Here is a 24,367-nt window from a genome sequence, read left to right on the forward strand (position 1 = left end):
ATTTTTGTTTTGGAATACTTGGGGTTTTTCTTAATCACTGAGAAGAGCTCTTTGTATATTGTTGGTAGTAATTCTTAGGGTTGCAAAATTCTTTTTTCTTTTTTTTTTTTTAAGATTTTTTATTTATTTATTTGACAGAGAGAGATAAGTAGGCAGAGAGATCACAAGTAGGCAGAGAGGCAGGCAGGGAGAGTGAGAGGGAAGCAGGCTCCCTGCCAAGCAGAGAGCCCGATGCGGGACTCGATCCCAGGACCCTGAGATCATGACCTGAGCCGAAGGCAGCAGCTTAAACCACTGAGCCACCCAGGTGCCCGCAAAATTCTTTTTTCTAGTGCTCTTTTGCTTTTACATCATACATTTTTTCCCTCAAGTTATAGTTTAGTCATAATAGTATGAACATTCCAAAAGGAAAGTGTCATGAGAAATTTGCCCTCCTAGATAGAAAATGTATTATAAAGCTACCATCATTATTTTGGAAATAGCACAGGAACACACAGAAAGGTCAATGGATACAAACTCAGGAGCAGGTTCAAGCACATACAAGTTGGAAAGGTGATGAATAAAGAATAGATAACTGGCTATTGCGAAAATTGTATTAGATTTCTCCCTCTCTCAACAGCCAGATTCCAGATGGATTAAAAGATAAGAGCAAAACAATTTTTAAAAATGTTTTTATTTTTGTATTGCGAAACAATTTTTTTAAATTAAAAAAATTTTTTTAGTGTGCTCTACGTCCAACCTGCGGCTTGAACTCACAACTCTTAGATCAAGAGTCTCATGCTCTATCCACTGAGCCAGTCCCTAAAAAAAAAAAAAAAAATTAATAAAAAATGTTTTTATCCTCGTGTAGTAGGCAGTGACCAAAAAGACTGGCTCTTTGCCTACCCAAAAAGAACACCCAAGAAAACACTGGTAACAAATATCTAAAGGAAGTGTGCGAATTAATCACGTGCTGGTGAGAATGTTTGGAAGTGCACCCCAGGAACCCCTCTGAGGACAGCTCTGAAGACTGAAGACCGCGCCGTGCCCACTCTAAAGAGAGGGTCAGGAATCGAACTCAGGGCGCCCTCACCGGATCCGGGGTTGGGTCCATGCCCGCCCCCACAGGCCATCAGAATTATGTAAAATAGCACTTTTTCCATATATGGTACTTAATATCTGTTCTTCTGGTAGGATGACATGGGACCGGGAAAACAGCTCGAGGGGCGGGGTATCAGAGCCCCGGACCTTCCCAGCCGGCTCCCGCCCTGCCTCGCCCCGCCTCGGCACTGCACCAAAACCCGGCCTGAGCCTTCTGCGAGCCTCCTCCTTCTGATTGGACTCTCTCTGTGTCAATCCTCCCTGGAACCCGGCTCTTCGTCGGGCCCGCCCCACGGGGGCGGGGCTCCCGCCTAGGAAGCGCGGAGGAAGGTGGAGCCGGTGGAGGTGGGGGCGGTTGGCGAGGATGAATACCCACCCCGCTGGACCCAGAGGCTCCGCCCACCCCCTTCCCACAGGCCCCAGGTGTCTGTCCATCAAGACCGGGGACGGGCTGGAGTGGGCGAGGCGGTTCGGGGGGGCGGTGTCGTCCCTCCAGGCTCCGCCCTCGGGCCGGCGCCGGGCTGGAATAGGCGGGCGGCCGCAAGGGCGGGGCGGGAAGGCGGCGAGGAGCCGAGCTGGGTGCGGTGAGGCGCGCAGATCACCGCGGCTCCCGGGCAGGGCACGGAAGGCTGAGCGAGACTGACCTGCTGCAGCACCCGCCTCGCGTGTTCGCCCCATCCCGCCGTCGCCCGAGCGCTCGAGAAAGCCCTCTCGGGAGAAGCAGCGCCCGTTCCTCGGCGCAGATCCAGGTTCAGGTGAGCTAGCCGCACCGGCCGGTCCCGCCCCGGGCGGGGGCGGTGGCGACGGGACGCGCGGCGTCTGGGGCGAGCGGCCGGACGTGTGGTTTTCGGCCTCTGCGCGGCCGGCGACCGGCGCGCGGGGCGTTGGGGTGGAGGGGCGCGCGAACGCCGCGGGCCCGGGCCGGGGCACCGCATCCTTCCGGGAGCGGCCGGAGGACCCCCTGCGCGACGCTCGGGGACGGCGCCGCTGGAGGCCGGGCCTCGGGAGCAGGCCAAGGCTTCCGGGCCGGCGCTCCCCGGAAACCCTCCGCCCCTCCCCCTGCCTGCCCGGCGCACTCCCCCGGCGGGGCACCGGGAGCCTCGACCTCCCCTTGCGGCTGGGGCACGCGCCCCGCCCTCGCCTCGCGGAGAGCCCAAGTTGGGCAAACTTTTTAACCCCTTCCGGGGAGCCGCTGTCCCTAGGACCGGACCGAGCGAGCGTGAGATGGGGGGCTCGGGGGCAGCGGCTGCTTTGGAAGTTTCCAGGCGTTTTCGAAACGGAGGTAGCGGGCCGGCGGGGACCGTTTGGCAGCTGTCAGGGCGTCCGCCTGAGTCAGAATCGGACTGTCCTGCTGCAGACATTGCACTCGGCTCAGTTTCCGCCCTCCGCTCCCGACTTCCTCATTCGCCCGGCTGCGATCGGCTGGGCGGAGGAGGGGGACGGGGAGGTGCGGTGGGTGCGTGAGGAACCGGGACCCGGCGGGTGCCGGGCGAGGCAGGAAGGACCCCCCAACATCCCCCCCCCCAGCCCCCCAGCCGTTGACTTTTGACTTCCGCTATCCGGCGGAGGAAGGCCCAGGAATGCCCGCAGCCATCTGGGCGTCCCGGAGCGCACCTGATTCCACCGCACCTGGGGGCCGGCCCACGCGGCCGGGGGCGGGCAGCTGGGCCCTGCTCCTTTAGGACCAGACCTGCGCTATTGCGTCGTCCCTGTTTGGGCCAGATCGGGGTTGTTACCCTGCCTTCTTCGCTTTTTTGTGCCGGGGGGAGGAGGGGGGTAGCCTCACGCCATCCTGTCCTGGGGCCACGCCCGGGGCAGGACTGCACCCCCTTATCCCTGCAGGGAGTCCAGTCGTTTATAACAACGCTGTACACACCAGGACAGGGTTGCCGGCTGCCTTGAGGTGGGGGCAGGGTGAGGGCCCGGCTGCGGTCTGTGGCCCCACCCAGCTGGTGTGGGGAGAAAGGTTCCTCGGAAGTCCCAGGTCCTGGCAGGTCCCGGCGACCAGCGGCCTCTCTGTGCTGGGCGGTCAGAGGCCCAACAACTCCTCGGTTCAGTGCATCCTTTTCTGGGTTTAAGAGGATTTCAAAGTAACTGTTGAGTAACTGTTGAAGGGGAAGAGAGCCTTTGCTCCTTCCTGCAACACTGTGGCCATTTCTGACACCGCAGAGACCTGCCTGATAACCTCACCTGGTGGTTTATTCCCCTTTTGGTGAGGAGGGAGGCTGCTTTAAGGCCTGTTAAAACAATCACTCGATTAATATTAGTCAATTTATATACAAGGCTGCGAGGTGCAGAGGGAGGGTACATAGATGTGTAATTGAACAAATATTTAACTGACTGCTCTGTGCCAGGGACTCTGGCAGGTGGTGGGGGGGTGGGAGGTTGAGTAAGACCTGGCCCCTGCCCTCCGGCACTTAGGGAATGCTGAGACAAATCTGCAGATGACTCTAATATGAGGCGAAGATGACATGGTCCTCAGAAAGGTACGGTGAGTCATGGGGACTGTGAGAGCAAGGAGCCAGCCCACTCTGCCCAAGTCCCAGAGGCCTCTGCCCTCCAGGAGTTCCCAGTACCCCCCCCCCCCCACTTGCATAACTGAGCAAGCAAGAGATTGCTTTGTGTAACTTAAGAGTCACCGTGCCCCCCACTTGGCTGCGTGTGACCCCCGAAGAGCTCCGCTTTTCACACTCAGCGAGCCCCTGAGCCCCGGCAGTGCCTGTGGGCAGATCCAGGTGCCTGGATTGGCAGGCTCTGTGCGGGGAAGGGCAGCTCGGCTCCGGAGGTGGTCTGTGTGGCTGCTGAGGGTAGAGGAAAGAGAGGCTCAGGGTGCCGGCTATCTGAGTTTTTACTTTTTTTAAAAAAATTTTAAACTTTTTAACCAAAGGGGTGGGAGATGGGACAACTTCTCTCTTGCAGAATGAAGGACACATGTTAATCACAGGCTGCCTTTTGCCTGTTCTTGCTCCAGAAAAAACAAAACGAGGATCTGTTAGCTTTTGGGAGAGAGAAAAGCACACTCAGAAAATGCGGCATTGTTGTGTCGCCTGCTAGGGTATTGCTGGAAACCTGGCTCGCTGTGCTTTCTTCACTTCCTCTTCTAGCTAATCCTTCAATCAAGTACTGAAGACAGCCTTTACCAGCTTGACATCTTTATTTCAAAAGGAGGGGAGGGGTTGGCTGTTGTTTTCCTCTGAGCCTGGCCTTACCCTTCCCTTGAAGGGGGAGAAAGAAACCCAAAGCCAAGGAAAGAAAGAAAAAAAAAAAAATCCATGCTTTGACAGCTTCCTCCCAAGCATCATGTTCCAAAAATATTTAGAATAACAAAATCTGTGTGTCGTCTTAATTAAACAAACGTCCTAATTTGCTGAGCATAAAACAGCATCTCTGCCCGCAGGGGCAGGAAGTGCATTTTCCCTTTGTGCAGCCCCAGAGAGTCAATGCCTCTCGGCCTTAACCCTTGGTGCGCTGAACTCCTGGGCTCAAGTCCCCTGGCGACTGACAGATTGGAGCCCTGGTCACCCCCTGGGAAGTGGGGGGTGCTCCTGTGACTTCTAGAATGCCATTCTTAGAGATGGGAAGTGTGGGGTGGTGAGCCTGAGAGCTAGAGTTCAAATCCTGACCCTGCCACTTAATTAGCTTTACAACCTTAGGCAAGTCATGTCACCTCCTGGAGCCACAGGACCCTTCTCTGTCAATGGGAATGGGTACTTACCCTGAAGGGTTAGGTGTGGGAACTAAAAGAAGTAAGTAAGGTGTGCTCAGGGCCGGATATACAGTGGCTGTGTCAGTTTCTAAGAAAATATGTAAATGACAGGTCTTGACTCCTTGGGTCCTCAGGTCAGGAAGCATGGAAGGGAAGGAAGGGTAGGTGGGGTGGGTGTTCCTAGCTCCTGCTCAGTGCTCTTTCTGCTTTCTCAAAAGGTGTGTGTGTGCACACGCGCATGAGTGTGTACAGTGCTTGTGGACTGTGAGGCAGAGGTGGGTGGGGCAGGGGGCATCTGCTGATGCTTTTGGATGCCCTCAGCGATGAGCTTGTGCTGAATAGCCTCCTTTCAGGGCTCTGGCCCAGGCAAAAGGTGTGCAAACTGCGGTGTTTGTTCTAAAACTTGGTTTCCTGGGATCCAGGAGGTCTAGGGTAGAGCCAGAGGGGTGACATGGAAAGAGCACAGCTCTCGAGGGTCTGGAGACCTGGCTTCTGGCTCTGGTTGGGGGGAAAATCTGATTTCCATAAGAAGGGCCCTGTCGTCTTACAAAGACATGACACCCATTTATGTGCCCACCCGTTAAACACAAGAGTGCCTGGGAAACTGGAAAATTCAGTAATTTTAATTTCTCCGAGATGCCCCAGTGGTGAAGGCACGCGTTCATGCCCTACACAGATGGGAGTATAAGTTGTAAGAAACTGTCTTTTTACACTTGATCTTATTAGCCAAAAGGCTGAGAAATGATGAAACTGTCTTTTTTTTTTTTTAAGATTTTATTTATTTATTTGGCAGACAGAGATCACAAGTAGGCAGAGAGGAAGGGAAGCAGGCTCCTGCTGAGCAGAGCCCAGAACGGTGCTCAAACCCAGGACCCTGAGATCATGACCTGAACCAGAGGCAGAGGCTTTAACCCACTGAGCCACCCAGGCACCCCTGAAACTGTTTTAAAGGTAGTTTGTTAGGGTCCGCCAGAGCATAGTCCCTCTGACTAATTTCTAGGAATTCAACCCACAGATAAACTCAGATAATGCGAAAGGAAGTGTCCTAGGATGTTCTTTACGGTATTGTCATAAAAAAAGACAGGAAAGAAGCAAACTGCCCATCAGAAGGGTCCGATAAATCAAGGCACAGCTCTCCAGTGGGGATCCTGCAGTATAGCCCTTAGAAAAATGAGGCTGAGCTCTAAGTGCTCATAGGGCATGATCTGCAAGATAGGTTGCCAGTGGGGGGGGGAAAAAACTAGGTGCATAGTAGTATGTCTAGTGCTCCCTTTTTTGTCAGGCATAGTATGTCGCTGGGGCTCTGCATGGAAAGAGACCAAGATGCTAGTAATTGTGGCTGCCTCCAGAAAGGGAGGAGGGCCCTGGAAGCAGGAGTGGGGTGAGCATTGCTCCTCATTACCTGGCCTTTTTAGTTTTATTACCTGTCAATATCAGGGGGTCTTCTGGCCAGTCTTGTAGGTTTCAACGTCACGATGCATTGCTTTCGATTTCCCAGTTTCGTATTGAGGGCCTGTTGTGTGCAAGGAAGGAGGAAGGGTCTTAAAAACGGACTGACTTGCTCTCACGGCTGGAACATTTTGGGTCTTGTTTCCTTCCCCGTGACATCATATTTCCAGAGTAACCCCTTAAACAAACGCCTGTTCTGATCCACTCCCTTGTATTCTGGGAAATGATAGATGATGGCTTTTTCTTTGCTGTATGAGAAAAGGAAGCCTGCAATGTATGTCTGGAAAGTATTTTGGGATACCCTTTTGCCAGGCTTCCCACAATTCCCCTGGCTCCAGATCATCTGCTGGTCTTTCCTGGGGATCCCGCTCCGACCCTAGGGCTAAAGCAGACATTCATTCACTTGGATTCTTTTTTTGAAACTCGGGGTCCCTGCAACCACTAGTGTGCCCCTTCCCCCCCTCTGTCCCCAGTTGTCCCTCAGGCTTCTGGCCTGTGGTTTTTAATGCATTAATAACAGTGGAAAAGCCCAAATTCTTGAGAAAATGTGATCAAAAGGGCGTTGTGCATTGGAGGGCCCCAGTTGCCTTCTCAAGAAAGACCGTCTTAGCCTTGGATGCTGTGAGGACTGGAGAAGCCGCCCCCTCTGCTCACTACCCGAGTTGGCTTTTTTCCTGTAGAGAAGCCGGCGGAAGACCCCATCAGGGTCTCGGACAGGTGTGCGTCCCTGCCAGGCAGCCTCTGGGCCTCCCGGAGGAATGGCATGAGTCACACAGGAGTACACAAAATGAGCTCGGGGCTAAAATGGGCCTGCCACCGCATGGGCAGATGGCTTGAAGGCTGGATGCTGGCTGGTGTCCTCTCCCCTGTCCCCACCTCCCCACCTCATGCTGTGAACGCTCCAAATATTTGGGAAGCAGGAGAGGGGAGCTGCCCTCCTGCTCCTGATGTGTGTCTCTCTAAAAAGTAACTGAGGCGGGCTTCCGTTGGCCACTCTCTGGGGCCCCACTCTGCCCTCTAGTTTTTCAGGCCTGAGGTGATTCAGCACCCAGAATGGGACATAGCCCACCCGCAGGTGGACCAAAAGAGGCTCTTGGATCGCCTTTGGCTGAGGACAAGGCCTTACTGGGAGTGTCCTGGGAGTGTCTCCGGGCCTGACTGCACCTCTTTGGCCTGACTGCCGCTCTGTGGCAGTGCGGCCTTCATCTCTCGCTTCTCCACCGGGATCCCTCCCATTGTGGCTGGAGGGAGCCTTGCCGGGCCTTCCGGAAAGTAGCCACCGAAGGGTGTGGCTTCCTGCTAGGGCAGGTTGGGCCCAGGCCTAGGGGGGAAGTGGAAGGTGTAGCCGATCTTCCCCACCCTTGCATGGCTTCCTTTGGGCCTCCCAGAGGTTCTAGGTCCTTATGGTCCTTACAGTCTGTCCCAGGCAGAGGAGAAGGGGTCTCTTGGAGGGAGTTTCCTTCACCCCCACAGACATTCCCTTTCTGGGACCTTTGGCATCTTTGAGACTTTTCCCTTTCATGTGGCCTATAACTCTAAAGGATGGCCTGCTTAAAAGAAAAATGAACAACAGTAAAAAAACAAACAAACAGGGCGCCTGGGTGGCTCAGTGGGTTAAGCCGCTGCCTTCGGCTCAGGTCATGATCTCAGGGTCCTGGGATCGAGTCCCGCATCGGGCTCTCTGCTCAGCGGAGAGCCTGCTTCCCTTCCTCTCTCTCTGCCTGCCTCTCTTGTGATTTCTCTCTATCAAATAAATAAATAAAATCTTTAAAAAAAAACACAACAAACAAACAAAAAAAACCCTCGCTACCGAATTTATTTAGAATTCTAGAATGTGTGACCTGGAGGGGCTCTTAGGGATAATTTCACTCCCACCCCCATTCGAGAAGGAGCTGTTTGCCCAAAGCTCAGCCTGTGAGTTGGTAGAAAGCTTGGGCTCCTGGTTTCACTCAGCGCCAGAGCCTTGCCTCTCAGAATCACGTGGCCTTCTTTAAAAGTGTTTTTAAAGTGTTATCTTCCCTTTCTTGGCCTTTGTGCACTGTTTAGCTGAGCAACACATACTTAGCTCCTTTAATCTTTCCTCAAGAGTCTACTCTCCACACCCTTCGTCTTTTTCTTTTTGGGGGGAGAGGCACTCCGGTTAAGAAATTGGGTGGGAAGTGTTCTCGGTTTCTCTGAACTTCTTCCAGTTGGACAGGGCCCCTTCAGCTGAAAGTTCCCACAGCTCAAAAATCAATATTTCACATGGGGTAGCGCCAGGCAGCTGGGTGGGCCGCTCAGAGGGCCACACTGGCTTTCCAGTGTCCGTCAGCTGGTGCTCATTTCTAGCAATTCTAAGTCATGTAAGGACTGAGGGGATCGATTTCTTGTATTTCCATACGAAACCCGGGTGGAGGGAGCAAAACAAGGGCTTTGGGGTCAGGCAGAGCTGGGACCAGCCTTTCGCCTTTTCTCCAGCTGTTCGACCTCCGCCTCAGTTTACCCGCCAGTGACAGGGAGGTGTCTGGTGTTTCCGGGGCTTATAATTGACCTGTAAAGATGCGGGAAGCGGTCCGGTTCTCCCCCCCCCCCCTTCCTCCTCCTCCATGTTCTCATCAATATCATCTGTCCTCGGGTGGCGGGCAGGAGGAAATATGTGGTCAGGTTTTAAAGATTTTAAATGCGTCTGACGAGTCTGTCCCTGATAACAAGAGCGTGGGTTTGAGGATGGCTGAGGAACCTGCCAGGTCTGTCTCCTGGGTTGGAGGCTGAGTTGTCACCGTCTCAGCCCTCGCATCCTTCTTAGGTCACAGTACAACTTACCTTGTTGCACCGATCTGAGCTCTGTTAGTGAAGCTTTTTTTTTTTTTTTTTAAAGGCTGTTACACAGCCGTAGAGGCTCCTTTATTTGGAGCTGCCTGTGTTCAAAAGCCGCCGCATTTCCTGTGTTTTGCATGAAGTCACTGGGCTGGAGAGGGAGCTTCCTGTCTGATAAACATAAAGACACGCACTGGAACTGGTTTGGGGGACTCAGTCCAACTGGTCTGGGCTGGGGAAAGATGCTAGAACCTGCTGGTCTGAGGACGTGGAGGTCAGAGGTCCTGGGGGGTCAGAGGTGGGGTCCGTCCTCAAGTCTAGATCCCTGGGTTCTCCCCCTGGGGCCTGGTGCAGAGGTGACTCCTCGTCACGAGTGATGGGGCTCACTGCTGCTTCTGTGAGCCTAGGGACGAGGGCAGCCAGAGCTTTCAAATGCCATTTGCTCATCTTTTCACTTGACAAAGCGCACATGCCGGCCACTTGTCTGGAAATCTCGGGGAAGAAAAGTGGTGGCAGGGAGTCATTTTAAAGTTTTTGTTTTTTTTTTTTTTTTTAAAGTAGGCTCCATACCCAGCATGGAGCCCAGCATGGGACCTTGAACTCACCACCCTGAGATCCAGATCTGGGCTGAGATCACGAGTCAGACGTTTAACTGACTGAGCCACCCAGGGGTCCCCAGTTTTCATCTACTTTTAATATTTAAGACCAGCTATTGGGATGAGGGTATTGACTCCAAATTTCTTTGATGATTCTCAGTCATCAAAAGACTCCTTGGGCTGCTGCTATGTGGCCTTCACCATGCTGGGCTTGGTGGGGCTTTGGTAGGGTGGAGGGCAGAGAGCCCATCTCCGGCCTCAGGAATCTTTCCCTGTGACAGGAAGTTGGAGGGGAGGAGGGAGGGACAGACCACTCATCCCAGGAGACAGGCCCCTGCAGCCCTCCCTGAGTGGGGATTTCTCAGTGACTGGGGATTTCTCAGCGTCTTGAGCCACCTCCCAGAGGCTAGAATGGCCTGGGCGGGGGAGGAGGGAAGATGGAGAAGGTGAGGGGCAAGGAAGGAAGGAAGAGGCTCTGTTGGGAGGGCGTTGGCCTAGGAATCAGTTGGTCTGGGTTGAAGTCCCAGCTGTGCTAATGAGAGTCAGAGTACCAGTAGTTATATTTCGTTGAGCACATGGTGCATTTTAGGCACACTGCTCGTGCTTTTACATGGATTATCTCATGTTAAGTCTTACCTCCTCATGAGGTAGAAAATTACCCTCATTTTACAGATGAGAAGACTGAGCAGGTGTTCACAACCCAATGCTCTGATTCCAGATGCCCCCATGTGACTGTGTAGATGCCCTTCACTTCTGAACTTGTGTTTCCTCACTTGGTGGTGATAAGTGTTGGGCTGGTCCCCAAGGCTTCCTCTTGCACTATTGGCCAAGAATTAATGAAAGGAGCAGAGCTTCGGGCTGCTGCAGAATGGGGCCTCCATCCTGTTGTGCGGATGGCTACCCTGACATTGCATTGGCTGCTGACATCACCTTTAACCTCATCCGGCCATTCTGCAGATGCCTGTGGTTGGTCCTGAGGGAGGGCAGGTGACAGAGCATCCTGGCCACTGTGCCTGCCTGCTTGTAGCTGTGCCCTGGCTGGTCTTCACTGGAGAGCAAGTGAGGGCCAGAGGCACCAAGGAGTCTTGTCCACGGGGAGGCGGGGGAAATAGCTCTATGGCCCTAAAGAGAGATCTCTCTGTGACTGGGTAGGAGGCAGCAGGGGGATGACGGGCACAGGCGGTCTCAGAAATGTCCAGAAGCCATTCAGGCTTTGCTTTGGCTCCTTCCGCCCAGGGAAGTCACCGGATTGTAGCAACAAGTTGCAACAGTTTAGTTTTGTTGTGAAAAGAAAGTTTCAGAATCCTAGTGGCAGTTTTGGAGCAGATAGATGTTTATAATGGTAAGGGAGTTCTTTGGGGCTTGAGGGGAGAAGATGGGTGGTCAGGGGGTTTAGAGACTGGACTAGACCTGGGTCTAGAGACTGTTTTTGATCTGGTATTTTCTTTCGTTCCAGATCAGTGGCTAACTTGCAGGTGTTCCTTGCCTGTTCAGCCCTGTACTGTCCCTGTCTTTCAGCTCCTGGCTCAAGGGAGCCTTCCCTGGATGACACCCTTTTCCTAGAGAGCTGGAGAGCAGCCCTTATTGGTTCAGAAAGGAGCCACAGGCTTGTACCCCTGCCCCCCCTGGGGTGGGGGGGAATGAGTGGACACTTCCAGTCCTGCTAGTGTGGCTCAGTCCATCACCCTGAGCCCCCTCTGCAGCCTACAGAGCGATCTGGGTCAGTACCGGGCTGTTCGGGCCTGACGTTGGGCAAGGAGACTTTCTGTCCCCGTCCTCAGTGCCACCCGTTGAACATACACTCAGAAAACCCAAAACCAAACCCAACCCAACCCAGCGCCTTAACCTGACCGTACACTCTTTTTACAGATTGACTGAAAATCGGTAGTAAGAATTCAGCACACGCTGGATTTCAGCACTTAGTAGATTGCCTCCTGTCCCTGTAGTTTGCACTACTGTTTGGTGCTGGCTGTGAGCTAGAGAGTATCTTGGAATTTCTACTGTCTGCAGTGAGATGCTAGCTCCTGTGTTGGGGGGGCGGTGGCTGTGCGGACTAGGGAGTTAGAGAAAGCAGAGGGAATCAGCGGGCTGTGGGCAAGGGAGTGGGTGACTCTCGAAGCAGCAGCTGGGTTATTTTTCGCTCAGTTTATTTGTTCATTAAATATGTCTAAATGCTGGGGGTGTGCTGCGGACTGCTTTGGTGCGGGGCGCGTGTCTGCATGAAGCCAGAGTCTGCGGTTTGTATTCGGGGAGGGGCGGGGGGCAAACCAGACAGCAGCCAGGCAGGCAAGTCATAGTCAGGTAAGGGCGTGCTCAGAGTCCCCGAGGCTGGCTTGGACAAGAGGGCTCTCCGTCTCCCAGCCCCAGAGGCTGAGAGGCTGAGAGTCCATGAGTGAGGCTCTCCTGGTTTACAGCCAGCTGCCTTCCGCGCATGCACATCTTCAGTGGCTTCTGTCCTCCCCTGCTTCCCGGGACGCCGGGCAGATTGGGGAGCCCACCCGAATGCTCTCGTTTTATCTTCATCAGCTCTTTAAAGGCCCATGGCCCATGGGGTGCCTGGGTGGCTCAGTGGGTTAAGCCTCTGCCTTCAGCTCAGGTCATGATCTCAGGGTTCTGGGATCGAGCCCCGCATCGGGCTCTCTGCTCGGCGGAGAGCCTGCTTCTCCCTCTCTATCTGCCTGCCTCTCTGCCTACTTGTGATCTCTGTCTGTCAAATAAATAAAATAAAATCTTTAAAAAAAAAAAAAGGCCCATGGCCCAAACAGTCCCATTTGAGGTCCTGGGGTGTTAAAGCCTCCACAGGTGAATCTGGGGAGGTGTGGGGCGCTGTTCAGTCCGTACTGGGAGAAGGGAGTGGGCGTGTGCATCAGCGGCACGTTCTCCCACAATCCAGGGCCACTCGTTCCATTCTTCCAGGTGCGAGCGACTTTCTGTGATTTCCCCAGGTTTTTATTTCATTGCTTGGAGCTGCAGTTTCCTCCTCTGTAAAGTGGCTAATAAAACCCATGTCAGTATCCTGAGTCGCCAAGGTGGGAAGGCGCTCAGCCTTTCACGAACTCCACTCATGGGGGGTTCCAATACGTGTCAGTCCTCATGCCCTCTCCTGTCCCCTTGCCTGCCCCCTCGTTCACCAGAGCATCTTTTCCTCCATCCTGCTTCCTCCTCTCCGCTGCCCAGTGCGCTGTGATCCAGGTGCGGGGTAACGGGGCCTGTGGAGGGGACGGGGTTGTTCTTCCCCCGGGGGTGATCGCTCGCCTTACCCAGGCCTTGTTAACCAGCCATTGTTCCTGGAGGTGGCTTCCCTCTGATGAGCCAGACACTGTTCTCGCACGAGGGATGATGGCTAACATTTTATAGAATGCTGGTGTAGGAATTGAAACATAAAATCCTAGTTGCGGCCAGACAATGCTTTCCTCACCATGTCAACACTGCCCTGGACCCGGGGCTTGTTGGCACTTGTCCATGCTGGCCTGCTTTTGGGTCTTGCTTCCCCTGTTGTTCCTGGGACCCTCGCCTGTGGTCGGCACTTAATGTGTGCTTGAGAAACAGGTGAATATATTCTCCCGAGTGTGCTGGCTTAGCGTCTGCGCCAGCACTTGGCTGCGTGTGACCTTGGGGAGGAAGCTTTATTGCTTTGGTTCTGAGTCTCAACCACTGGGATGTGTATATGTCTCGAACTTACGTAATAGGCAGCAGGCTCTGGAACCGGACCCTTTGTCCTGATCCTGATTCTCTAACCTGCTGGCTCTTTGACCTTGGTAGGCCGTACACCCTTTCTGCACTTGTTTTCCTTGTGTGTGGAATGAGGAAGATGAGAGTCCCATAGAGGATTTTGGCTCTATTGTTTATGTGCTTGATTTCATACACAAATTAAAAAAAAAAAAAATTTAAGCAAGCTCCGCGCCGCATGTAGGGCTTGAACTCACAGCCCTGAGATCAACAGTCACATGCTCCACCTACGGAGCCAGCCCGGCCCCCCTGTTCTTAACACTATTTGTCCAGCACGGTGCCAGTCTGTTATAAATATATCTCTTTTTATCCATTTTAAGAAACCTATTCCCATCAAATTTTCTGTCACTGTAGTTTGAAGTCAGGCTGAGGTTGTTGCAATGAAAGTCTCCCAATCCCATGGAGGGGGGACAGTATTAATGTCCCCACTTTATAGTTGGGAAAACTGAGACTCAAAGAACCTAAGTGCTGAGCCCCAGGTAGTGAGGGAGAGCTCACATCCTCTCCTGCACGTCCATATCTGCTTTCTTCGCCTCCCTTGCCCTCTCACCCAATGAATGATTCAGTGTGGGTTGGGGGGGGGCGATGTTTGTGAAGTTGGGGGCTTGTAGGTCAGGCTTTTGTATACAGCCTTAAAGCAGTGAGGCCCGGTGTTTCCACGCTGGCTTATGGGGCCCGGTGTAAAGTGCAGCCTTCCGTGTCCCTCTGAGGCATGTCAGTGGGCGGCAGATGGGTTTTTGTGGCCAGGTGTGTGAGGTATGGTCAGCCTGGTTCCTGCTGGAAACTAGCTTTTCTCCCTCTGCTTCCCAATGCCACCTCCTCTGAGCCTCCTGCCCCCCCACCGCGCCCTGCTCTCAGCCTGCCTTCTGCGGGAGCCCAGCCTGCCGCCCTCTGTTTCCTGCCTTTGGCAGGCTGAGGAGGAGGGAGATGGCTGTGGCGCGCCAAGTGCTTGTGAAAAATGCCTCATTATAGGATTAATTACTGGCCGCTGGGCTCTGTGGCATTTACAGGACCCGTAAGTGTTGGGACTTCTCACCTCCAACCAGACTCCTTCCTCCAAACCAGCTGGAGTTAGTTCTGCTGACTTTTTGGCTAGCCCTTCGAGCCTCGTGTCACAGAAGGAACGGACAGGGGACCTCTGAGGGCGAGGCCGAGGATCTGGCAGCGACGCTCCCCACCACCTAATAGCTGTGTGTGCTGGAGGCCCGGTTCTTCAAAGGGAAGCCACTTCCAGGCTGCAAAGCCCCTTGTGTGCGGACGGTTGCAGTATCACACCGGCTGGGAAAGGTTGGCCCTCTACCCCTTAAAACGAGTCACAGGCTCTAATTATCCTTAGGTTGAAATAGTGGAGGCCCCTCCCCCTCCCCCCCTTCTGGCTTTCAGACAAGAATCTGAAGAATGTGATACTGAGTGTGGACCTGAGCAAAGATCAGGGGCAGGATTCTGAGCTCTTCCGGGGGCTTTACCAGGCAGCCTTTGTGCTCCTGGACCTGGGACATTCCGAATTGGTTGTGGTTGGAAGTCTCTGACAACGACAGGGGCTCTAAATTCCAGGCTCTTCAGTGGGTTCCAAAGGGGCAGCTGGAAGGGGTTGGTGGAGGGAGGAGTCAGATTAAAAAGGAGTTTACCAGGGAAACAGCGGCCGCCCCAGGGGCTGGGTACCAGCCAGGAGGACCGCTTCTACTGCGGGTGGCTGGGCAGGTGGCTGGGGGTCGCCTCAGACTCCTTCCCCTTCCTGATGATTGCTCTGGGGGCAAATCTCTGGGGCTCGCTTCCTCAGCACGTGCTGAGCCGGCCGGGAGGCGGAGCGCCAGGGCACCGCACCAACCGCACTAGTGTGTGCCCCGGAGCCAGTCCTTTAGATGCTCGGGGCTTCAGTTTCCTCTTCCGCGGGAGTCTACTGCCCACGGTCGCTGTCTGGTCAGAAGAAGCAAGTGCTGGTGGTTACTTGTCAGCACCGCCCTGGGGGGTGGGGCTTGTGATGCCCATTTTACAGATGAAGGAAGGGCGGTTCTCGGTGTTCAAATGACATCCCCAGACATTCCCTCAGCCTGTGCGTAGAGACTGCGGCGGTCGAGCCGGCGTCTGCCCGGAGCCCACATCCCTGTGCTGCACACTCACAGGTCTGTGCGCCTGCCCGTGTCTGCGTGTGTCCAGGTTTGTGTGTGTGCATGTGCGTGGGTTTGTTCCCAGTTGGGCAGCTGTGTGGGGCGGGGACCGCTGTTCTTCTCTTCTTCTTTTTTTTTTTTTAAAGATTTTATTTATTTGACAGAGATGACAAGTAGTAGGCAGAGAGAGGGAGAGAGGAGGAAGCAGGCCCCCTGCCGAGCAGAGAGCCAGATTCGATGTCGGGCTCCATTCCAGGATCCTGGAATCATGCATGACCCGAGCTGAAGGCAGAGGCTCAACCCGCTGAACCATCCAGGCGTCCCGCTCTTCCCTTCGTGAGTGCAGCTCAGCCTTGACCCTTTTGGAGGCCAATCCGAGGCCAGGGCTGGGGCAAAGGAGCAGTTCTTGGCGGGTGGTAAAATAAGCAGCTGCCAGGTTCTTGGTGAAGGACGCGCTGAGGTCATCCCCACAGTCGGGCTTCCCGCTCAAGGACAGCTGGGTGGGCCCGCCTTGCAGACGCGGGTGCTACCACAGCCTTCTCTAGGAATTCCATAAGTCTTCTCCAGGAATTGACTTTTTCTGTCAAGTAGGAGATAGGTGGGTTTTTATCTTAAATCTGTGACTAGTATTTGGGTGATTTTCCCCAGGGAGGCCAAAGGCCCTGGGGTGCTGCTTGTCGCCCCTGGTTTCTCTGGAGAGCTTGGCTCCGTCCTCCAGTCAGCCTGTGTGCCCGGGGTTGGTACCTGCTAGCCTGCTTGAGAATCCTCCCGAGCAATGGAGATGTAGGGAGGAGAGGCTGTTTGCTGATCATTTGGGAGGTCTTGGTCGCGCAGTCCAGGGTGATCCCAAGCAGCTCAGGGGAAATGGCCGCCTGCCCCCTGCATCCCAAGTCCTGCACTTGCCACAGCAACTTTCACTGTTGGCTTGTGTTACGGCAGAGTTTGCCTTTTGCCCCCTCCGACGTCTTTTGTGAGATTCTGATTACCCCTCTGGAGGGTAACGAAGAAAGAAATCCTTCTCAAGTCTTTGTTCACGTTGCCTTGCTGGAGAAGGAGGCCACTCTGGTGTCTTTTTGTCTTTGAAATTGTAACTGGGGGGCTTCTCCAAGGCCACGGACTGCACGTGAGCATCTCGGTGAGTTCCGTGAGGTGGTGTGCGGAGGGTTCACTGCCTCCCATCGATTCTCAAAGGGGTTCCTACTGGATGAAAGTTTTCACAACCACTGATCCAGAGAGAACTTTGGGTTTCCTGCTTCTAGAGCGTGTGCATGTACACGTGTGTGTGTTAACAGATGGCATCCGCAGGCTGTTAGCTAGCAGGCATGAAGGTCTGTTCATTACAGGGTTAGGTTATGCCTCCCCAGGGATATAAGTACTTGGAGAGCAGCCTCTCTGAGCTCATCCCTGTAGGATAGTGATCTTCCTTGCATTAAGCTGTTAATATCATGTCATTTCTAGGCGTCTCTTGAGTTTAGGGCTGGGCTTGGAGGGGTGATGTTCTGGTTGTAGCAGATGGGATCTGTTGGGATTCTGCATACCGACGGAGTGCTATCCTTGGCTCTGGGTCCTCAAAGGATGTTTACTGAAATGCCCATATCCATGCCATTTGCTCCACCTCTCCGAGCCTCTGAGTATGTATTTGAAGGGGAGGGTGGGGAAGAGGAATAGGGCAGGACCACAGGCTGCACACTGGGCTTTGCTGAGGTTGTCAGGATCTGGTAATGGAGCAGTGGTCCTTGAACACAGCCAGCACATGGCAGGTGACAGCTGTCCTACCTGCTGGAGGTTTGACCCCCCCACAGAGCCTTGCTTTGGCTTTGGGATAGAGCTACTTCTTCTTTTTTTAAAAAATTTATTTGACAGAGATCACAAGTAGGCAGAGAGACAGACAGGCAGAGAGAGGAAGGGAAGCAGGCTCCCTGCTGAGCAGAGAGCCTGAGGCAGGGCTCGATCCAGGACCCTGAGATCATGACCCGAGCTGAAGGCAGAGGCTTAACCCACTGAGCCACCCAGGCGCCCCTCGAGCTGCTTCTTGACCTGACTTGTGGTCTTGGGCGACTCACTGGACCATTCCGAGCCTCATCTGCCCAGTGACAGTCGAGTCAGATAGGCATTTTTTCAGACCATCAGCTGAAACCTCATTGGTGGGTCATAAAGTTACTTTCACAGGTGGCGCCCAGTGTTTTTAGACACCGAACAAAGTAGACTCCAGTGGAAAATACCAAGGTGAGTGGGAAGTATATATCATTTTGTGGAGCTTTCGTTTGACCTGTTTGTGTGTGTATCGGGGATTAAAAGCCCTTAAATTAATTTTTTTTTTTTTTTTTTTTGCTGTGGGTTGAAATTTAAAAAAAAAAAAAAAAAAAAGATGTTGGCACTCCAGAATGAGAGCTCAGGGGCCTCTTTCAGCCCTGACTTTGTGTGGTTCCCGCCTACAGGTCTGAGCCGAACCCAGTCTCCTCCTCCACTCCAGCTGAGCCTGTAAATGGAGTCCCTTGCAAGATCAAACTCTTTAAAGTTCTTTACAAAATTCTGGGAAATGAGCTGCATTCCTGGGGTGGAATAAATCATGTCAAGTTAGGCTAGGCAGGATGTGACTTCAAACCCCCCGAAGTGGGCTGTGTGAGGGCAGTGCGTGTGACTGACTCATTATGAGCTTAGCCACGACACAGACTTCTTGAGAGAAGAGGCAAAGATTGTTGCGGGGGGGGGGGGGGGGGGGGGGGTGCTGGGCCTGTAGGCCCGGGGCGCCACCAAGCACCGCTCCTCCGCTTGCCTATTGTGATCCTCACAATAGTTCTGTGAGTGGAGCAGTGCTCTGACCACATTGCAGAGCTGGGACTGTCAGCTAGACCTGGGGGGTGGGGGGGCGGGGAGGGCTGCACCCCCACAGGCTCTCCAGTACTCACAGCTGTCCTGGGGGGAGCTGGCAGCACCTCCCTTTTATAAACCGAGAAATTAAGGCCCAAGGGGGCCCAGGCCGCCCACGCAGCCGGACTGAATTTGTTCTGTTAACTGATAGGTCTGGGGTAGTTCTAGGGCCCGTCTGGCTGCCTCCTGAGTCGGATTCCTTCTAAGTCGCCTTCTGGGAAGGTCATGAATAAGTTATCACTGTTTGGAAGGGCTGTCTCCTTTCAGTGATGAAGCTCATTATCGGAGTTGACTTAAATGACTGCCTGATCAATTCGGGAAGATTGATCCCCGAGGCCAGTCCAGTCAGGTGTCTCTTAGAAACAAACGAACATCAGATGTAGCTGGAAGGGGCACTGGTGACGAGGAAGAGGACAGCGACATGGTCCTGGAGGCCACCTCTTCAGAGCCTCTCCTTCCTTTGCCTGCCCGGAGTGGGTTGGGGCTGGGGTGGGGGACGACAGACCACAGCAGAATCACTTCTGTGTGGGTGATCAGGTGCAGGATTATTGGTCTTCACGTCAGGCACTCTGCGAATGGCTGGCAGAGAGTCTGGTGTTTGACCTCTGGACTTCTGACCTTTAGGGAGGCTGGAACCTTCCCCAGGTCTCCAGTTCGTGAGTGTTATTCAGCACTTCCGTGTGTCGGGCGGCGGGGATCCGGCCGTGCCTGGGACCCATCCCGGGCCTTAGAGTTCTCAGCCCCGCAGGGATAGGGTTGGGATGGCTGTTGTTGCTCGTGGCTGCACTCCTCAGAGCTTGTTGTGTGTGTGTGTGTGTGTGTGTGTGTGTGTTGTATTATTTAAATGTCACTCGGAGTAACAAGCTGGTGTTGGCCTGGGTGGGTGCAGGGGTCTTCAGAAATTGCCCCTAGTTTCTCATGTGGGGTTGCATTTCCCTGCCATCCCAGTGTGGACTCAGGAAACCCAGCGCCCTGCACTTTCCCACTGAGACGGCGGTCATATAATTAGATCTTCTCAGTATGGTTATTTTTCTGCGTTGGGTTTCAGCAAACTGCTCACATGCTTGAGGAGAGAAAAACCGTCCTATCAGCAGAACCAGAGGGAAGGAGTAATTTCGCTGCAGGCGACTGAAGGGCTCAAGTTGCCCCTCGTGTGCGTGTGCGCTGTCTCTGGCGAGTCCTAGTGATGCCCTCAGTGCACGCGTGTTAACGCGGCCAAGCGGCTGTGTCAACCTTGTTAAACCTGGGGGCGGGTCTGGGGCTCAGAGTCCCGTCTGTGTGGGAGGGGACACCGCCCCATTTCTGGAGGGGGTTCTCTTTGCAGTCCCCTCAGTGGTGGCGGAGTGCTGGTCCCCGAGAAGGTGAGGCCCATGTGTGATCTCACTACGCAGATCCTGAACCAGTTATATGCAGTCACGGGTGCGGTGTTGGATGACTTACTGCGGATCCAGCTGGGGGCCTTGTCACCCGCCTCTAACCATGGAGTGAAAACTGTGCTCTCTGCCCCCTGGCACTGGGCAGGAGGGCTTGGGAGGGTTACCTCTGGAATTGGTTGTTCTCTTGGCCAGCGTGGATCCAGAAGACACACCGAGAGGCACTGATTGAGAGGACCCTCTCTCCGGACCCTGGGCTCAGTCAGCCCTGCCTACGGGGTCTGTGGGGAGTAGGGGACAGTCCCTGCCTTCAGGGAGTCAGATGGCTGATGGGAAGACAGGCAGAGGAAGAGTCGTTCTGGTACAAGGCAGATTATGCTGGAATCGGTCTGGGGACGGGAGGAAGCTAGATGAAGATCTACTGGGGTATTAGGACAGGCTGCCCAGGTGATGGGGAGAGTTGGCTGAGGAGCAGAGGCTCTCCCCTGGGGAGCTGGGTCTAGAAAGGAGAGTGGTGGGGGCGGGGGGGGGGGGCTGGAAGCACAGTTGGGACGCATTGGGTGCAGGAGTTGCTGGGATTTAAAGGCCATGGTGGGGGGTGTCTGGGTGGCTCAGTGGCTTAAGGCCTCTGCCTTGGGCTCAGCATTGGGCTCTCTGCTCAGCAGGGATCCTGCTTCCTCCTCTCTCTCTGTGCCTGCGTCTCTGCTTGCTTGTGATCTCTCTGTCAAATAAATAAATAAAATCTTAAAAAAAAAAAAAAAAAGGCCATGAGAGTCTTTCTCTCCAGGCAGGAGGGACACGCTCCGTGGCAGAACTTGAATGGACGATGGGGCTGGCTCATGCTCTGCTTTCTGCCCTGATTGGTTGACTGAGTCATTTGTTAAGAATGTGTCTTGTGGCCCGGCAGACAGGGATGGTATCTTTGAGGAGGAGACCCATTCAGGCACTTCGGTCTGGGTGACGTGTGATGCCTGAGCGCTACGCTGGAGATGCGGGGTCACTTCTTACTTGGGAGGAAACGGCTGCAGTGTGCATTGACTCCTGCTTCTCGCTGAGCTGGGCTGTGTGCGCTAGTAGATCCGGGGCTGCCCCCTGTGCCTTCACTTGTCCCTTTCTATTTAACACTTTCTCCCTGGCCCTGTCCGGGACTCTGCCTTCTCTTAGATTGCAAGCCGGCTCCTGGCTCCTCTGGGCTGCTTTGCAGCTGCTCACTTCTCCTGTCCACTCCAGGCAGAGGTCAGAGAGGGTGATCTCTTTAAAATTCAGATCCGATGATGTCACCCTCCCCCACCCCCAGGTGGCTTCCCCTTGTCCCTCCACTAAAAGCCACATTCTTCAGCATGGTTGATAAGATCCTGGGTGAACCGCTGTGCTCATCCCCTCCAGCCTCCAGCCTCTCCTCTGCTAGGGCTACTCCCCCCTCCCTGCCTCGCCCACCTTCCGTTCTTACCCACGGAGGAGGAGGGAATCTGTGCACAATTTACTGTTTTTAATTAATTTATCTTAGAGAGGGAGAGAAAGAGTGAGTGCATGTGCCCATGGGGAGTGGGAGGGGCAGAGGGAGAGACTCCTGAGCGGGACACGGGGCTCCATCCCAGGACCCTGCTGTCATGACCTGAGCCGAAACCAAGAGTCAGCTGCTCAACTGACAGAGCCACCAGGCGCCCCTCTGGTGTCATCTGTGATGGTCTGGTTTTCATGGGAGTAGAGCAAAGGCAGAGTGACCCCAGGCCCTGCCTTCTGAAGTCAGGCACACGTGAGCCCTTCTCAGTGTTCCCCAGGCCAGGAGGAGTCCTCGGCAGCCTCTCCATGTGGCCTCTGTGGAAGGAAGGGCGGAGAGTGTGGGTTCTGGGGCTCTGGTGCTAAATTCCTCTCTGTCTCTGGTCTGTCTCTGGTCTGGTGTTCTTATCTGCTGAGCATCAACAGAGGCTTGGGTTGGAATACTGCTAACGGCAACAAGTCCCAGCTTCTTCTGTAAGCAAACGGCATTCCTGAGGTGGGAGGAAGGGGGCCCATCCTCCAGTCCTCAGCAGCTTCTGCCTCCTGGGCTCTGGACCCCGGGAGGACCCTCCCCCCTCCCCTCCTGCCCCACCTCTGCATCCTGTGAGAATGAATGCTGTAGGGTGGGCTGCTTCTGTAAGTTTGGCCCTGGGTTGGGGGGGGGACAGAGTGCTGCCCCCCCCCCCATGCTTGTTCTACTAGCCCCGGTGTGTCTGCAGGGCCACCGGTCCTGTGGCCCATTATCTTGTTAGAGCCTGAGAGCCAAGCTGCTGGTCAAGCTGCCTGACTCAAATCCCGCTCCTGCGCCCAAGGCCTCCTGCACACCCTGCCAGGCCAGCACTGAGGAAGCGTTTTCCTGCAGGCTGACCCGGGGTGCTTAGCCTGATTGGACAGAGTTTAGCGGGCTTCCTTGTCTGCAGGCTCCTTGGAGCATTTCCTGTGCGGGAGGGCCACGGGGAGGCAGGTGTCCAACCTCCTGTGGCCGTGAAACCCTCTTCCTTTGTGCTGAATTACCAGCGTACTGAGCCGTGGTGTTAGCTGCGGACCCGTGTAACCTGGAGAAAGAGTCGCCGAACTCCTGGAAACTTTCCAGAGGCCTTCGGTGTCCTTCTAGAGAAGGATTAGGGTTTAATTAGGAGGATGAGACCTGGAAGTTCTTACTCAGTGTCCAATTTTCCTTGGCTGATTGAGTTACAGCTCCTCTGAGACAGATTTCCCCCTCACGGTGAAGCTGGGAAGGTGTGGTGTGAACAGCTTCAAGGTTACCGGAATTGAGTAGGGGAGTCAGACCCGAGTCTGCGGGACTCCAAGTTTACACCCATTCCATTCAATTACAGTGCACTACAGACTTCCCTTGGGATTTGCAGAATTGGTGCGCTGCGTCGAAGTGCTTTTTCTCAAGTTCCATCTGTCTGTTCGGAGTTGGTCCAAAGACGATGTCTGCCGTCCTTGCTGGATGCGGCCGGAGGGCTCCGGGAGAGGCAGGGAAGGTGGCCTCTGAAGCCCTCTCACAGCTCCCGACCAGGGCAGAGGCCACGCCACACCAGCCAAGGGCCTCTCTGGTGTGTCTGGTGGTAGATGGGGGGTGCCTCCCCCGTGATTAGTCAGGAGGGGCTAGAAGGCTCCAGAAAACAGAAATGGTTTTATTTAACCTCACAGAAAGCTTCTTGGGGACCAATAAATGATCTTCACTCCTGTTTCTCTCTGTGGATTGAAAATCGCCCCCACCCCCCACCGGTGCTTTCTTTCCCTTCTTGTTTTGGGCCTATAAGAACTAGTCCATAAATGACTTGGGCTTTTTCACAGCCGAGTGGCTGTGAGTGGCGGTGAGATGGCAGGCTGTGAGCCTTGCGCTTGCTGCCAGCTTGGGTCTCAGGGCGATTTTCCGGCTTCTTCGAAAGCTTCCCCGTTACTCCTTCCTTCTCTTTGCGGTGTTCCTCATACATTCATTCAGGAAACTTTAACTGAGCACCTGGTGGGGTAAGGCATTGTGCTGGACATTCGAAATCAAGGACATGAATGAGACCTGCCTCCCATGCTCAGATGAAACTTCAGATAATACAGTTCAGCTGTTGGATTACTCACGGGAAGTCCCTTTGTAGCTATCCAGGAGGGCCTCACGGAGGAGGACGTTGGAGTTGAAATTTGAGAGAGGGCTCCTGGTGCCAAGGATGAGGCCTCAGCAGAGGCAGTTGTGAGCTGTGCTTGGTTATGAGAAGGGGCCTGAGCATGGAGATTGAAGGGTGGGCCAAAAGGGCCCACTCAACCATGAAAATATGGTTAGTTTTACTCTGGAAAAGATGTGGAGCCATAGAACTGTTTGGAACTGGCGAGTAATTGTCAGTACGGTAGGATGTAGGACACACAGAAACAGGTGCTGAGCCATCCTGAAGGCAGCGGGGGCTACGGATTGGAAGGAGGTAGAAGACTCTGGGGAAGGCCAGGAAGGAGGCGGCTGTGCAGGCTAGAAAGGAGGGGTGCAGTCCTGCAGCAGGGCGCTGGCCGTGGGCTTGACGAGGACTTTGCTGATCCACCGGAAGGAGTTTACGGTCTAAGGTGACCAGATGGACGGGGTCTTGGTGGAGACGCAGAAGAGAGTCTGGGTTTGGGGAATTTCAGGTGAGATGGTGCTTGTGGGCTCTCTGGGTGGAGACATGGACTGTTAGGCACTCAGATACATTAGAGGAGGTTTGTAGGAGATTTCTGGGTCGAATACATTTATCTGGGTGTCCTCCCGGGAACCAGTCCTGAGACATCAGAACCTTTTAGTAAACAGCATTTGGAATTCCCAGGATATGGGGTAAGCCAGCACAGCCAGGGGAGCACCCCCTGCCCCCACCCCCCAGCATGACTGCTGCCTGCCTCCATGAAGGACCCGGACCTCTTGCAGCGGGCAAGCTAGGCTGTGCAGCTGCGTCGGGGCGCCTGGAGATTCGTGCCCTGCCTGGGGAGGCACAGGAGTCTCCTTTGCCAGATATTTGGGAATCTCTACAGTCCATCCCAGTAGTGGGTTCAGGTCAGGTCCCTTAAAAGAACAGTGCATTATAGGGACAGGCACTCCTTGGTGACAGTGCCATCTGTAGTGGGTGGGTCCCGCTTTGTGGGTTCTGGGAATCACTTTTCACTGGGGAACTTCTGTTTCTAGAAAAGTGTGTACTT

At 54.3% G+C, this 24,367-nt stretch overlaps 1 protein-coding gene across 1 annotated transcript in view; it reads left to right on the plus strand.

Annotated features, from left to right (window-relative positions):
• The first annotated feature begins 1,642 nt into the window (after window positions 1-1,642).
• The window catches only part of MYH9 (myosin heavy chain 9), an 89,464-nt gene continuing 66,739 nt past the window's right edge, over window positions 1,643-24,367 (plus strand). Inside the window, exon 1 of the mRNA XM_046011458.1 lies at window positions 1,643-1,835. The gene's annotated coding sequence lies outside the window, so the exon portion shown is untranslated. The remainder of the gene's footprint in view (window positions 1,836-24,367) is intronic.

Source organism: Meles meles, chromosome 7 (assembly GCF_922984935.1).
Source record: "Meles meles chromosome 7, mMelMel3.1 paternal haplotype, whole genome shotgun sequence".
In the NCBI taxonomy this organism is placed as follows: domain Eukaryota; kingdom Metazoa; phylum Chordata; class Mammalia; order Carnivora; family Mustelidae; genus Meles; species Meles meles.